Source organism: Bactrocera oleae, chromosome 3, assembly GCF_042242935.1.
Source record: "Bactrocera oleae isolate idBacOlea1 chromosome 3, idBacOlea1, whole genome shotgun sequence".
Taxonomy (NCBI): domain Eukaryota; kingdom Metazoa; phylum Arthropoda; class Insecta; order Diptera; family Tephritidae; genus Bactrocera; species Bactrocera oleae.
The window spans coordinates 50341631-50357956 of NC_091537.1; the positions used below are offsets into that span (position 1 = coordinate 50341631).

The 16326-nt window shown below is 35.7% G+C and overlaps 1 long non-coding RNA gene across 1 annotated transcript; it reads left to right on the forward strand.

Annotated features, from left to right (window-relative positions):
- Window positions 1–1126: 1126 nt before the first annotated feature.
- On the forward strand, window positions 1127–3810 carry LOC118680222 (uncharacterized). Its single transcript, XR_011395242.1, has 3 exons — window positions 1127–1199; window positions 1273–2505; window positions 2557–3810. It is a non-coding gene; the product is annotated as an uncharacterized lncRNA (long non-coding RNA).
- The last annotated feature ends 12516 nt before the right edge of the window (window positions 3811–16326 follow it).

The window sequence follows — 16326 nt, forward strand, 5'->3', positions numbered from 1 at the left end:
TAGCGATTTGAAATTTTTGATTTTTGAGCACATATAATGTCGGTCTTCCCGGGCTATTGCCGTGAAAAGAGAGGGAAAATCATGGGAGATAGTGTCGCTTGCGCCGGTGTTTGCAACATTATGTGTTTGCAAATTGCAAAGAAATCATGTGTTTCATAATTTTATTTCCTGTAAAAACCAGTACATAATATCTTCGAGAAGTTGTAAACGAGACGCTGACTCAGTTTGATATATTTGTGGCGAATTTAATAAAATGAGAGAGAAAAATGTGGTTTAGCTAAGAATTTAAAGATTGCTAAGCATATCAAGCTTTCTTCAATCTACCCGTTAAAAATCAGGACAGAAATGGGCTCCACATGTGTCATGTAACTCTTGCAGATATATTATGGATGGTGAGTTTATTTCCTCTTTTTTATAATAATTATTAACTACAGTGTAACCTTGATATAGCGAATCTGAAAGGAATTAGAAAATATTTGTTATATCAAGTTATTCGTTACAGTGAGGTTTTTATATATATACTATTTGCAGGTAGCCCGCTTTCTTCAGCAAATCTTTATTTTAAATTCAAAATTGTAGCTAATGTACTTATTGAAATGTAAAACTTCCTGGCAATCTCTAATTTTTTTACTAAAGGTTTTCGTCTACAAACTTGATTATTTTTCGTTTCTCTGCAACACTTAACGAACACCTCTTACGTTTTTCAGCCATTGCAACTGAATTTACTGGATCAAAGGACGAAGTTTACAATTAGTTTTTGAAAACTGTTTTACGGAAGATTGAAGGTGGTGATCGTGGTTGCAGCGAAAGAGGAATTGAAAATTTGAGCTTTCCATCCTCAGCTTCTTGGAAAAATTGCAAGTAGCTGCGAGCCAATCAAATCACCAGCTTTTGCCAGCTAGTGGAGGGAGTGAGCAAACTATAGTCAAAAAGCGATTAACTAAGGAGGGGCGGGTGTTTTTGACTACAGTCAAACAGCTGACGAGAAAAGCAGTCATATGAAGGTTGTGGATCAAAAAATTCGTTAAGTAAAGGTCAAAAATAGTTTCTATCTGTTTTTTTGCTGAGTCTAAAAATTCTTTATAGTGAGGTTGAAAAAAAATTATTCGTAATACAAAGGTATATTTTACATGAGCTCTTATGGGCAGTGCTAAGGGATTTTGAAAAATTCGTTATATCATGGAATTCGTTATATTGAGGTTTGTTATATCAAGGTTTCATTGTATTTTGATAACATTAATTAGGTCATAATATGTCACTTTTTTATTGTAGGCTGGTACCGAGGTGAAAAAAGAGCACTGAAGTTTGCAGTGCCTCGATTTTGGAGGAAACCAGGTTATCATCTTTGAAATATTTGAATTTTTTCCAAAGCTTTCAGAGGCGAAAATAAATATGGGAACTTTTTATGCCGGTAGTCAGCGAGCAATCTCTAGTCTCTAATAGAGACTCATCCATGGCGAAATCTATTTAGAGACTGTTTGGTATTCAGTCGATAGTGTCTCATCTCTAATTGAGCAATATCAGTCTCTAATTTGTTATTTACGTTAAACCAGGTCACAAAAAAAAGAGCGAAAAAATGGAGGATGCAATTGGGCTAATATATATCGTAATGAAAAAACGAGACGAAGAAAACAAGTAATACATAAATTCTTGTAATTTTGCAATAATGAATAACAAAGTGCTTATATCCTATACCTCATCCAACAACTGAAACCGTAGTTCATTTTAGTTCTATATTTTTTACGCAATGGCTCATACCAGTGTTGCGTGTGTTGGAAATGGATATTTCTCGGTGATAAATCTAGCGTTTCTCGTAGTATTGAACAAATTTGTAAAAGGTTGATGATACAATAGAGTTAAGACTGGGTAAGTTGTTGTCCAATTTATGGCACAAACAGTCACCGACTCAAAACCGTGGACCGAATCAGCTGATACAACCTATCTTATGAGAGCGCAATATAAATGAACAGTCACCACCGCTTCTACCGTCCGTTTCAACAGACCGTACGGTAGGATATCCGCGAAAATTGGATTTTTTCAGTAGAAACGAGTGAGCTGAGAGCGAGAGGGCAATCTCTTGCAACGCAGGGTTGCCAATCTCCATATTTTGTAGTAATTAAAAAATGAACATGAATATATTTGAAATAGTCTTAAAATAACTCAAAATCACAGTCGAATACGCTTATGTATAAATAGGTAACCTATTTTTAGCAGTTGGATTTTAGTTTTAAGCTTCTACATAATAAAAAATTATAACTAAAAAACTAAATGTGTGAAAAATCGTGTATACAAATAGAAGAACAGCAACATTGGTGAAATGAAAACAAAAGAGAACAACTGATTTCTGCGTTGCACTACAGGGAGGAATGTCGGTGACTGTTTGTGGGTGTAGTTAGAGAAATTGATTGCACTCATGTTGGCATAATTGCACCTGCCTCGTCAACCACAGTTGTGCCACATGATTACATGAATAGAAAAGGGTATTACAGCATTAATGTTGAAGCGGTAAGTATTAAAATTAATTATTATTTAATAACTGATTTATGTATCCCATAGGTTTGCGTGAATGCAAGATTTCCGGGCTCATGGCATAACTCCAATATATGGACAACTTCACCAGTATGGATAAAGCTTATAAGAGAACACTCTTATGAGCCTTTAAATGGCTTTTGAGTGATTCAGGATATTCATTGGAGCTATGGCTTCTTTCACTGGTGACAAATACAAATGAGCAAGAAACACTATAGAAAGAGCATTTGGAGTTTTAAAATCACATTTTCGTTGCATTTCAAAAGAACGTACTCTGCAGTACAAACATTCAAAAACTGCATTATTTAGATAGAGCTGATTAATATGATAAGCTGATCACTGACAGGATTACGAATTTCTTCGTCATTGGATGTAGAATGTCTCTAAAGATTCACATTTTACACTCTTATATAGATAAATTTAAAGATAATATGGGAACTTTCTCGACAGAACAAGGAGAACAGCTTCATCAAGCTATAATAGAATTTAAGAGAAGTTACCAAGGCCAGTATACAGTATTGGGGACTATATTTCGGGTTTACTAAGAGAAACTTCCACAGACCATAACAGGAAAAGTAAAACTGTTAATTTTTCAACATTTTAAATGGATGCTCGGTATCTTTTAATAAATTATGCCAAAAATGATGTTGTACACCGGTCAATAGCATTTTTGGGCACGGGTTATACATACATCACCAATTTTCTAATTGACATAAATCATGGTATAAATCCAAAACTATTGAGGCTTAGATTACAAGTTATTAGAAACAAGTTACCACACCAATTAGTACTATCTGGAAAGCAATCGGGTTATGAATTAAAAGAACTTTATAAGTCGATGACTGTAAAAATTGTTCATTCACGACTGGTCATAAACATAAGAATTATATAAGCCATGAAACAAATATAAATTCAATCGACTTCCAATAAAATACAAAGCGCGTATAAGTATTCCAGAATTAAAAACAGAGTATTTAGTATACAAGTTTGATTTGTATCAATATCCACTGATAAACCAAGTAGATTTAGTTAAATGTTCAACTAACTCGGAGAATTATTATCAATGTTTGGAAATCAGCTACGGATAATTCATATGAAGTAGCAGCATTCAAACAGTTCGATCATGAAGGATGTGGATTCAAACCTACTACAATGAAATGACAGCATCTCATCGTGTACAATCCGAGATTAATAAAGGATTGCTATCTTCTTCACTTCAAATAAACTTCTAACTTCAACTAGGACTTTTGATTCAATATTAATAAACAATTCCAAAAAATATCCCAAATCTTTACTTTAGTTTTATAACAAGAACTGTGACTGTTCCGTTTGAACTTCGAGTTAGAAATAATTAATAATAATAATAAAACATAATAATTAGTATTAAAACAACACAACTTTGGCTCCAGGCAGAATGTTCATAAAGACATGAATATAAAAATTTTGTTACCATAGAATAAAATGATATTTTTGAAACATTTCATACATGAAAATTTTCAAGTGTTTTTGAGAAATAAAATTATATTTAGGATGCGTGACTTCACTAAAAAAAAAACAATTGCCGGTACCGAAAATAGCTTACGGTAAGAGAAAAGCCTGCGATTGCGATGTTTATACAATTGAATTGAGTTCGCTTAGCCTAAACTTAAGGAGACTCGGTGGTCTAGGATTTTCAATAAATCAATTTTTGGTTTCATATTTCGTTAGTACAAGTATATACTCCTTAGAGTATATTGTCGATGTTTTAAAAGATATTCCAATCATTTCGCGTTTTATGTATATCATTCTGTACAGTACTGGCTATCGATGGGACTAGAATAAATATTATATGTCAAAAATTTCTATTTTTATCATTAACAAAAAGTTGAAAAAATGGTAACTTTCCAGACTAGTAACTTCGACAATGTGCCATTTTGTCAAAAAAAATTTAAATGCTTTTTATTTCATGAAAATAAAGGCTAATAAAATATGTGTAAGAAATTTAAATTTTTTTCATCAACGTCACACTGAAATTAATTCCTTAAAATAGGTATTTTTTCGGACCTCTAAATATGGACAAAACGGAGTAAGTACCATATTATTACATTTCGAACTTTCATTAATTATTGTAGTAGATTGAGGAGCGTCATTTACATAGGGTTGTTAGGGTAACTATTTTTAACTAAACAAAAAACTTTATAATTTAATTACAATATTTTAATAATTTTTTGGTTAGGTAGCTGTGAACATGTGCAGTCTGCATAGTGAAAAGTGCTCCGTAATATCTGAAAATATTACATCAATTGCATATATAAAAGTGAAAGAATATTAAATTAATGCCTCATATAAGTTTCCTTAAAATAAAATAATAATTCTTATAAGAAAATATAAAGGATGTACAAAGAAAAGTTCGATTAAATTTTGATATTGAACCATAATTGAATTTCGTACAACAAAGAAAGATGTGTGCGACGTAATATTAATAATAAAAAGCATAACAAACATTAACATTGATTGTGAATCAGACATCATAGAGTGAATTAATGCATTGATAATACACGAAAATAAAAAAGTTACTCCGGAATTATTTGGAACATATCTTTTTTGTTCCTGCATGTGTACTTACAAAATGCCACCCAAAAAAGCAAATACAACACAACAGATACCGCCACCGTCAAAGGATATTGAAACCTTATTCAAGATACACTTTGAACGTTTTACAGCAAATTATGAACGTGAGTTCAGGGATCTTAAAAAATCATTTTTAAGTGAAATCGAGGACTTAAGAAAAGAGGTAAGCAAACTGTCAGAACAACGTCTCGCTATCAAATCAATGTTCTGCCCTGGATGACAGACTTACATCAGTTGAAGACAAGCTAAACGTTATGATTATATGATACGATATGAGGCTGCCTACCAGCCAGGAATAGTTTTTCACTGAACTGTAGTACTCCACCACGTCCTCCACCTGGACGTACACGTCCTCTTCGCATTGCCACCCGCTCAGCAGCCGATGCACTTGCCATTATCAAATACAGACCAACAGACGAAAACTCAGGTTTTATTTTCAAGACTGATCAAACTCCCTCTCAACAACTTCATCTGATTCAGCAGGTTAAGATTGGAATGCAAAAAGTTAAGTATCGATTGCTACAAAAGTTATGTCGACAAGGTAGAGGACAAACTGCAATCGTAGATCAAAGCATTCTGGAATTTTATCAAGGACAAAAACCGTTGCACCGGTGACATACCATCTTCCGTAGCCTGGAATGACCGCTCAGCAGATACGGGACCAGGTATCAGTAACCTCTTTGCGTCCTTCTTCCACAGCATCTACGCGCCATCGAATAGCAACGACCCAGGTATTGCAACCTTCAATCCTGGTACACAGTGCACTCACTTGGATGCCCTGACAGTGACCTACGATGCACTACTCAAAGAACTCCTTGCTCTCGACCCCAGCAAAGGTCCAGGCCCCGATGGTTTACCTAACATATTCATCAAAAACTGTGCGATAGGCCTTTGACACATATATGTGAGCCTTTGACACATATATTTGGCGAATCTCTTCACCATGGTACCTTCCCGACATACTGGAAACTGTCATACATCTCACCAATTCATAAAGAGGGGTCCAAGACCTTGGTTACCAACTACCGTCCTATCTGCATACAGTCTGCACTTGCAAAACTATTTGAGAGGTTAGTGCTTCCACAGATACGTCAGGCATTTGAAAACATCATAACAACCAAACAACATGGCTTTACTAGTGGCAGATCCACCACTACCAATTTATTCATATACGTCGACGAACTGCTGAACTCCATGGATTCCGGCAACTGCACACACAGCATTTCCACAGACTTCAGAAAGGCTTTCGACCGTGTTGACTACGAAATACTTTTAGATAAGCTAAGTAAATATGGTGTGGCTGGACGTACATTAGCTTGGATACGTACATACCTCACAGGCAGACGCTTGCAAGTCAGAGTAGATGGCCACTTATCCACTGAATATGAGGTAATCTCTGGTGTGCCACAAGGATCTCACCTTGGTCCTGTAATATTTAACATCTTCGTCAACGACATTGGTAATAATTTTGCTTCTGATTTCCTTCTGTATGCTGATGACCTCAAAATATTCAGACCGATTACTTGTGAGACAGACATCATAATTTTGCAACAAGACATAAATATCTTCAGTGACTGGTGTCGAGTGAACAAGCTGGATCTCAACGTAAACAAATGTGCGGCCGTATCTTTCGCTCGCTCACACTCACCGATCCGCACGAGCTACAAACTTGATGGGCTTGAGATAGGGGAGGTCGAGAACATAAAAGACTTAGGTATCATTGTTGATAATAAGCTCACCTTCTTTCACCACGCAGACAAAATTACATCAAAGGCGTTCAAAGCCCTTGGATTTATACTGAGGGGTGGTAAAGATTTCAAAAACCCTTGGACACTCATTAGACTATTCAAGTAACTTGGTTCGGTAATCTGGTCTCCCTACACTAACACGACAATCGATAAAGTTGAAAAGGTGCAGCGTAAATTCTGTAAGTCACTGGTTTATAAACTATCGTCACCAAGTCAAATCTGCACTACTGATGAGGTCTGCCAGTGCTACTGTATAAACAAACTGTCTTCTCGTCGACAAGTCGCTGATCTCTGCTTTTTCTACAAAGTAGTCAATAACATTACTGATGCTCATGAGATCCTAAACAGTTTTGAACTCGCCCCTGCTGGTCTTACCCTGAGGCGAAATAGATTACTAAAAACATCGAAATTCGAGAAAAATTATGTTATCCATGGTCCTCAGAATAGAGTGGCTAATTTAGTAAATTCACTTCAAGGTGAAATTGATTTCTATGGAGGAACATACGCTGCTTTTACCGAAAACACCAAGAGACACCTGCTCGTCTGAATTACATCTAAATCAAGTCTGAATTACATATTAACTTACAATTATTTAAATATTTTCCAGATATTACACTAATATACCCTAGCCACTTTTGTATAATACTTTAATTCTTTATTATATCTATGTATATTGCCGATTGGCGTTTAAATAAATAAATAAATAAACAGTTCCTTTATTATTTTAAATAAATTTTATATTTACGTTTATTCTAGTATTTATGAAGTCGCTTGACGCAACACCGACCACCTTGACCGGATCATGATCCTTCAACGTCGATAGGCAGCAGGGCGAGTTTATGAATAGAGTGCTTGATTGTGCCTGCCTTGGCTGCCACGTCTGCCACTTGTACCTAGCCGATGAAGTTGGTCCCTCTGCGACCAATGAACCTTTTTAGAATTAGTAGATTAGGCCGAAACTAATTCTAAATGTACTGTGGTCAACCGCGTATTTTAAATATTGTATATAGTGGACCACAAAAATCTACGCCACATATAAGGAAGGACCACAGCGCTCGTAGTTTATCGACTAGAAAATTTCCCATTATTTGGGTTCGACTTGTAATGAAAGCAGTGTGTATGGTTAATTACGGTTCTACTGCATACTTCTCTGGCATTAATCAGTCCTATGCGTTCTTGAAAAAGCGCAACCAATGCTTTTGGCCAAGCTTGGTGATTTCAAAAGTGCATGAACCGTAAATAAGTGATAACGAAGTGCGAATTTTTATTAAGTAACAATGGAAATTTGGCACCGTATAGGAGAGGTGCATTTACTGGACGCCTACTCGGATTAATTTGAATGAAAGCGACACATCCGAATACTCATGCAAGAACGAATTAAGCGTGGATCCGTAATAAGTATGGGACAACACGAAGCAATTTTTAATGAGAAGAGGACTGTGTGAAAGTATTTTTCTTCTTCTTTAATGCTTCGTCTTCTGGGGAAAGCTGGAAGTGAGTGTTAATTGGCCACATCGAAATATTCAATTCGTCCACGTTGCAACCCCGCGCCACTTGATCCGCAGGATTGGCTTCATATGTATATGCAGCATCCGTACGCTCTTAATGAAGCGTCGGAAAAGTTTACGTACCAAGAAATGCTATTTGATGAGAACTGCAGTAGGAGTTGACTTTGAAATTTTACCAGCTAGTGTCAATGCGCAATAGAATCGACTCATCCCAATTTTGTTTTTAGATCCAAAGCTCTTGCAATAATATTTTTGCATTGCTGACTAGTGGGGCTAATAATCCAAGAATATCGAAAAGGGTAGCAGAGATTAACAATATGTTTCGTTTAGTTGCTAAAAAATAATTTAAATTGGCATCCAAACAAGTCGAAGCAAATCCTCTTTCGGCACCCAATATATTCCTAGCGCTTTAGTTGAATTTTTGTAATTGAAGCTTATGGACTTTTCAGTGTAGTCACTGTCGAAAAATTTAGGGTGGTTCGAAAACCACTTCGTTAAGGTCAATATGTCAGCAACATACTTGTAAAAGTTTCTTTTAATGGCCAATGTAGATTCTTAGTTGTATTAGCCTCGCTGAGCATTTGTAAACACCGTGTTGGGAGGAAGAGTACAGGCGCAGTCCCGTAAGTTACGGTTTTAAGTCGAAAAATCTGAATTTGCTCTGAAGGATGCTCTTTCCACACAATAAGCTGACAGTTTCTATCTTCTTCATTCATAATAATTTGGCGGTACATTTTAGTAATGTCTGCCGTTAAAGGGTGCTACTGTTAGCGGAAACGAAGAAGAGCGGAGTACAATTCTTCTTGGATGGTTGGACCTACCATCAAAAGTTGATTTAATGCCATTTTAGATGAAGTACGACTCGAAGCGTCAAAGACAACACGTAATTTGTTTGTTGTGCTCTCGGGCCTTAAAACTAATTGATGTGGAATGAAGTAGTGTGGCTCCCTCGGAATCTTATTATTCGTTGGGCTCATGTGACCCAATGCTCTATATTCATTCATAAACTCCAGATACATTTTACTAAGTTCTGGATCTTTCAATGTTCTCCTCCAGGATCTGAAACCACAGAACTACGGTTTCATATGAGTGATTGAGTAATTTACGATCAGCTTTAAAAGTATTTCTGACGTGAAGCCATTTCGAAGACAAACTTGAGTAGTATTAACGCAGTATGTTTCATACTCTATTTGCTCTGGTGTGAATTTGAAAATGAAAATTTTTGGACTACCGAATTAATTGACGTTAAGCCTTCTTCAGCTTGGCATAATGTGCTAGCTACAGGATGACTTAGATTGCTGACATATTTGCCAGACACAATTCACCCTTAAAGGGTTTCTGTAGGGTTGGTTGATTAGGACCACTTTTAATTCGGCCAACCGCTAACAGATCGAAAACGATTTTTGCACCCAATAAGATATCAATCTTTTTTGATTTATGGAATTCTAGATCCGCCAATTCAATATTGGGCGAAATTTTTCAGCCATTAGCATTGATGTTATGGTCTGGATCATTAGCCGAAACACACCACATTATTCAGAATTTCGACGAAAATTCGTAATTATTTAACGCACTTAATTTACTCTCATCTTTCGTATTGGTATTTCTAATTACGCTTATCGTTTTGTGTTGGCGTCGAATCCGCAACTTCTGTGCCAAGTCCTCCGTCATAAAGTTGATTTGGAAGCCTGAGTCCAACAACGTTCCCGTAGGCAGGTATTCGCCATAAGTGGTCCTCACTACTGTCGCCAACATTATTCCATCGGGTATACTCGCTGTATGCATAGCATGTGTGGTGCATGGATGCGGATGAGGAGCAGCGGGATAAGAAACTGGATACTGGTACAACAACGTGTAATGGGATCGATTACATACACAACATCGATCGGCTCTGCACTTAGATTCAGCGTGTACCTAACGCAAACAAATTATGCATAAGGGCACCGATTTCAAAAACTCGAACCCGTACTTGTTTTGTACCTGTGTTGAACTGGAAACGCCTTGAAAGTGGAGCAGGCAGTTAAATGATGCACCTTCCACTTGCACTGTTGACACGATGGCTGCTTGTTATTTGCAGCAACTAAAGCTGAATTCGGCCTGTCCATATGTTGCTGCTTAATGTGACTCGTGCGACGACGCTCCTTATGCTGATAACTGCTGAAATCCTCTATTCAAGGTAGCTTCCATAATGGTAACTGGTCATAGTCAAGTTGTTCTCCCACTTAGATAGGGGGATAATAATGGCGTTTGTTATTTGCTTCTCATTGCCAAGTGATAGCAATAAGTCATAAACAGCCGACACCTCATCGATCATTGCGTGAAGGTGCTGACGGCTTTGGGATACTTGGCAGCTCAAAAAGTTTCGAAATTGTATTGAAAAATATCATTATGAACCAAACTCTCAAACAAACTCATACAATTTTTTAATTCCGAATATTCTCCCTTGAATTTCGGCAAATTTATTTTTTGGTGTGTGGAGTTGTGAGAGGTTACGAAAGATGTTTCGGTAATTGATGTTATATTTTTGGCTAAAATAGTTTTAATTAGTGGTTTCGTTTATTATTATGTCGTCTAACTCGCCTCGGGCCATGTCGTCTTCATCAATCTCTTCAATTTTATATTGGTATTTCTTAAGTTTTTCCTGTGTGAATTTAATATGTTGAGCCGACATTCCAATTCAATTGGACCTAATGACATGGTTTTGTTCAAAAAGTCCGTTTTAATACGCAAAATTCTACTTTTCCCCACCGTCCTTTGACGCTTTAACGACTTTAAATCTGTAAACTCCTTATAACCTCTCTCGTTGACGACAGGTGAATAAATAGGAAAACTTATGTAACAGAAATAAATCTGAAAATATTGGGAATCGATTCACGAGAACGAAAAAAATGTATCAACTCCCAATTACACGAAAGGCCAAACGAAAGAAGCAAACTCAAAATAAGCAATAGCACAATTGAAAAGTTGAAAGTGAAAAATTTTTTTTCGATAATTAAACATGCAAAAAACCGATATGATCTGCGGAAAACTGACCGAATTGAAAATTTTAAATTATGCAATTTACAAAAAGGTCGCACCTTAATGTAAATAAAATCCCAGGATCCGTTCACATTCACTTCAATACAGGATATATAATATGTGTATGTATATAATATTTGTATATGTGTATAAAGAAATATATATATAAGAATTTTATGTGAAAAAGGAGGGCCAAAAACTAAAAGGGAGCGTTTCATTTGTGTTAATTTTATTATTATTTTTTTTGTTTACACCACTTTCGATACTTCGCACTCGTTACCTGATGCGTCGGCTGTTTGCCGGCGTATACGTCCCTTTGACATAGGATGCAGCGGTGCTCAATGCCACGACGCACAGTGGGGCAGGATGACCTAAACCTTAGTATCAATTAAACGGCTAAAGCTAGGAAGTTGAAAATCGGTATACTGATTCCTCTTACTAAAATAGGTATGTGTAGCAAATATGTGTAAAATTTTGTGCTTATAACTGAAGTTATTAGACTTTATAAGATATAACTGAACCGTACATATAGTGATTGGTGGCGACTGGTTTAATTTTTCTTTTATTTTATTTCAATCATAAAACTTAAACTATATAAATAAGATATCACAGCTTTTTCTGCAATAATCAGACGATATATTGTGTGGTCCAGTTAAGATTGTAGAGTTGTACACACAACCGTATTAGTAACCTTGATGTGCACTTTCAAATGATAACATTTCCTTTTTTTTTCCTGTATTAACTTTATAGGAAGGAAAGTTTTCCCGAGCAGCCAATCTTATTATATTGTACTGATTCCTGGTCAACTTGGCATCTACCACCACAACCAAAGCATCTTCACATGACAAAAAAGTACTCTATAATGGCCTGATTAAGTTTTTGAACACATAATCCTGAGATGAGGCGTCCATCAAAAGTTTTAATAGTAGCATAACTCAAAACTTCAATTGGAGTAGATTTCCTCAAATCTGGTGTTTTCATGCGCTGTGAGCTTACTTCAAAAAAGCTTTCGGGCCGACCACCTTTTCGGGTTGAATTTTTTATAATACATATTGAGCAATCAGCCCCCTTTTATTAATTTCATTGAAAAAACCTATTATTCAGTGCGATTTATTCCAACGAAATTTAAATTCAGATTTCAGCCGGTTCAATGTTTTCTTCAATTCTTCTCCCTTAAATTTTTTTGGTTTTTCCAATTCGTTTTTTAAAAAAATTATTTTTCATCAAGTGTGATTTCTTCACCAGAAAATATTATTTCCATGAGCTTCCTGCGATTAACAATAAAAGTTTTTGAAGTAGCACCTGAAATTAAAAGCAAAATATAATCAAACCAAAGTAAAAGAAGCCCGTGATCTTCAAACTAAACTACACAAAAGGTGTACCTAGGCACATACATAAAAGCAAGCAAATCCCTAAACGGAAAAAATCCACAAATATATCTGTTTTTCAAATAAGTAGATAAATACAAGTATAACAGGATAATTAAAAAACTTCCGGCCGATCATGTCGGGCTCACTAACTTTTTCAATTTAAAAACTTAAACTGTAGGAAAGTAAACTTTTTAGGTAGACATCCGAAAAAAAACGATCAAAATGTGAAAATCACGATTACACACAAAGTGAATATAAATGAATCTTTATAAATACCTGGTGTTGACGATTCCATAATTAAAGTTGTTAAATTATACTTAGCGACTGGAAGTTATATATTCAAGCTCTGATTAGAAAATGCACAAATATCAAACTGCACTTATTGCGAACATAAACTCTAAGTTTGTAAAGCTGTAAAAAGAGAGATGCTGAAAATTTTAAAACAGTTGGTTTATTGTTGCTAGGATATTCATAAATCCAAAGCAATAAACGAAAGGTGTTACCGGCTATTTAAAAAAAATAGCTTTTGCGAATTTTTCTGGTCTGCTGCCCCACTGAGCGACGGTTTAAACAGCAGCGGATAAACGGCAACAACGAAGTAATTTCAGCAGAAACGGTACTTACTTATGCCGGCACTTCAGTTTTGACCGGTTCTTTTAAATAAGGCACTTCAAGCGGATTTTTCGGATCGGCTTTAGTATACCATCCCACGATGCTCCAGATAAAGAATATATATAATTACAGCCGCCGGAAACTTATAGTTGTCAAGAGTTCGAGTTAAAAATTTCATAAATTTTATCTTACAATTTCTCTATTTATAGTTATTATACTCTCGCAACCTGTTGCTACAGAGTATAATAGTTTTGTTCACCTAACGGTTGTTTGTATCACCTAAAACTAATCGAGTTAGATATAGGGTTATATATATATAAATGATCAGGATGAAGAGACGAGTTGAAATCCGGGTGACTGTCTGTCCGTCCGTCCGTCCGTGCAAGCTCTAACTTGAGTAGCAATTGAGATATCTTTATGAAACTTGGTACACATGTTTCTTGTTACCGTGAGACGGTTGGTATTGCAGATGGGCGTAATCGGACCACTGTCACGCCCACAAAACGCCATTAATCAAAAACAAATAACTTGCCATAACTAAGCTCCGCAATAAGATACAAGACTGTTATTTGGTACACAGGATCACATTAGAGAGGGGCATCTGCAGTTAAAACTTTTTTTTAAAAAGTGGGCGTGGTCCCGCCTCTAATAGGTTTAATGTGCATATCTCCTAAACTGCTAATGCTATACTAACAAAATTCACTAGAAGCAAATGTTTTTAGCACTTCTATTGACGGTGTAAAAATAGTTGAAATCGGGTGGCAACTCCGCCCACTCCCCATATAACGGTACTGTTAAAAACTACTAAAATCGAAACTAGTCAGTGGGCGTCGGACCGCCCACTTTTAGGTGAAAACCCATATCTTGGGATCTGCTTAACCGATTTCAACCAAATTCGGTGCGTAACGTTATTTTCATATTTCTATGTTATAGTGCGAAAATGGGCGAAATCGGACTACAACCACACCTATATCCCATATAACACCATTTTCCATTCCATCTGATTCTTTCACATTCCACTATGCATATCAAGCAACAATGATTATATCGGGGTAAAACTTTGCGTGAATAATGCGATTAAAGTAGGTATGCCACCTTGTGGCCAAAAATTGTCTAAATCGAACCAAAACTGTTCAAGCCCCTAAGTACTAAATATGTGGACCCCAGTGCCTACAGTTGACCTTCTACCGAAAATATCAGTCAATCCACAAAGAAACCTCAAACGAATATACCATTTGATTTTGCGAGAGTATAAAATGTTCGGTTACATCCGAACTTAGCCCTGCCTTACTTGTTTATTTATGAATTGTATTGACTGCTTCTCTACCAAATTTCAAATCGATTCAGCCGTTCTTGAGTTATAAATAGTATAACTAACAGAACTTTCTTTTATATATACCTACATATGTATATATAGATTTAGACTCTTTCGTTAAGTTATGTAGACATCTCATTTGAGGTAACTAGGTTGGTTTTAATACTAATACCTCGATTGTGAAACAAAATATAGTAAGTACACTAAATTAGTCTAAAACCTATAATATTTATAAGTTAATAAGATACCAAACATGATTGTAATCCTTTCAACATTTAATTGAATAATGAATGTTGCACTCTTCCGTAACATATTGCAATATACAGTTTTACCAACACCTGAAACTATTTATTCGGCTTTAATCCTTGCGAAAGTATAAAATGTTCGATTATACCCGAACTTAGCCCTTCTTTACTTGATTTTTTATGTATGTACATATGTGTATTAAAAATTAAATTTTCGTTTCTACAAATAAATAGTTTTTATGTACATTTTTAATATTCGCAAATTAATATGTCTATAAGACAATAACATCTTAAATGTAGTACTTAATACTTATTCGTAAGTTAAATTGAACTTGGATGCTGATATATAAAATAAATAATTAAGAATCAAAATTAATCTTAATAAAAGTATTATAATTAAAAAAATAAGAAAATGCAAGTTTGTATTGTACCTAATTTTTATAAAAAGTTTAAGACTGCAATATTTAGCATTCTACTTAATCACATACATATGTACATACATATCTTAATCAGATGGAATTGAAAATGATGTTATATGGGAAATAGACTACAACGATTTCGCCCATTTTCGCACTATAACATAGAAATATGAAAATAATTATGCACCGAATTTGGTTGAAATCGGTTAAGCAGATCCCAAGATATGGGTTTTCACCTAAAAGTGGGCTGTGCCACGCCCACTGTGTAATTTTGAAAGCGGCTCCTATAAAGTCATCTCATACCATCCCGGAGATATAATTTTAATTCTCTGACGGGTTTAGTGCTTGATTTATCGCGCTTTTCGTAGTTTTTAATAGTACCGTTATATAGGGAGTGGGCGGAGTTGCCACCCGATTTCAACTGAGTTTTGTTATTATAGCATTAGCGGTTTAGGAAATATGCACATTAAACCCATTAGGGGCGGGACCACGCCCACTTAAAAGATTTTTTTAACTGCAGATGCCCCTCCCTAATGTGATCTTGTGTACCAAATAACAGTATTGTATCTTATTGCGGAGCTTAGTTATGGCAATTTATTTGTTTTTGATTAATGGCGTTTTGTGGGCGTTGCAGTGGTCCGATTACGCCCATCTGCAATACCAACCGTCTCACGGTACCAAGAAAGATGTCTACCAAGTTTCATAAAGATATCTAAATTTTTACTCAAGTTAGAGCTTGCACGGACGGACGGACGGACAGACAGTCACCCGGTTTTCAACTCGTCTCTTCATTATGATCATTTATATATATATATAACCCTATATCTAACTCGATTAGTTTTAGGTGATACAAACAACCGTTAGGTGAACAAAACTATTATACTCTGTAGCAACAGGTTGCGAGAGTATAAAAATGTTGTGAAACAACTCAACATGCATTATTCGAAGACAC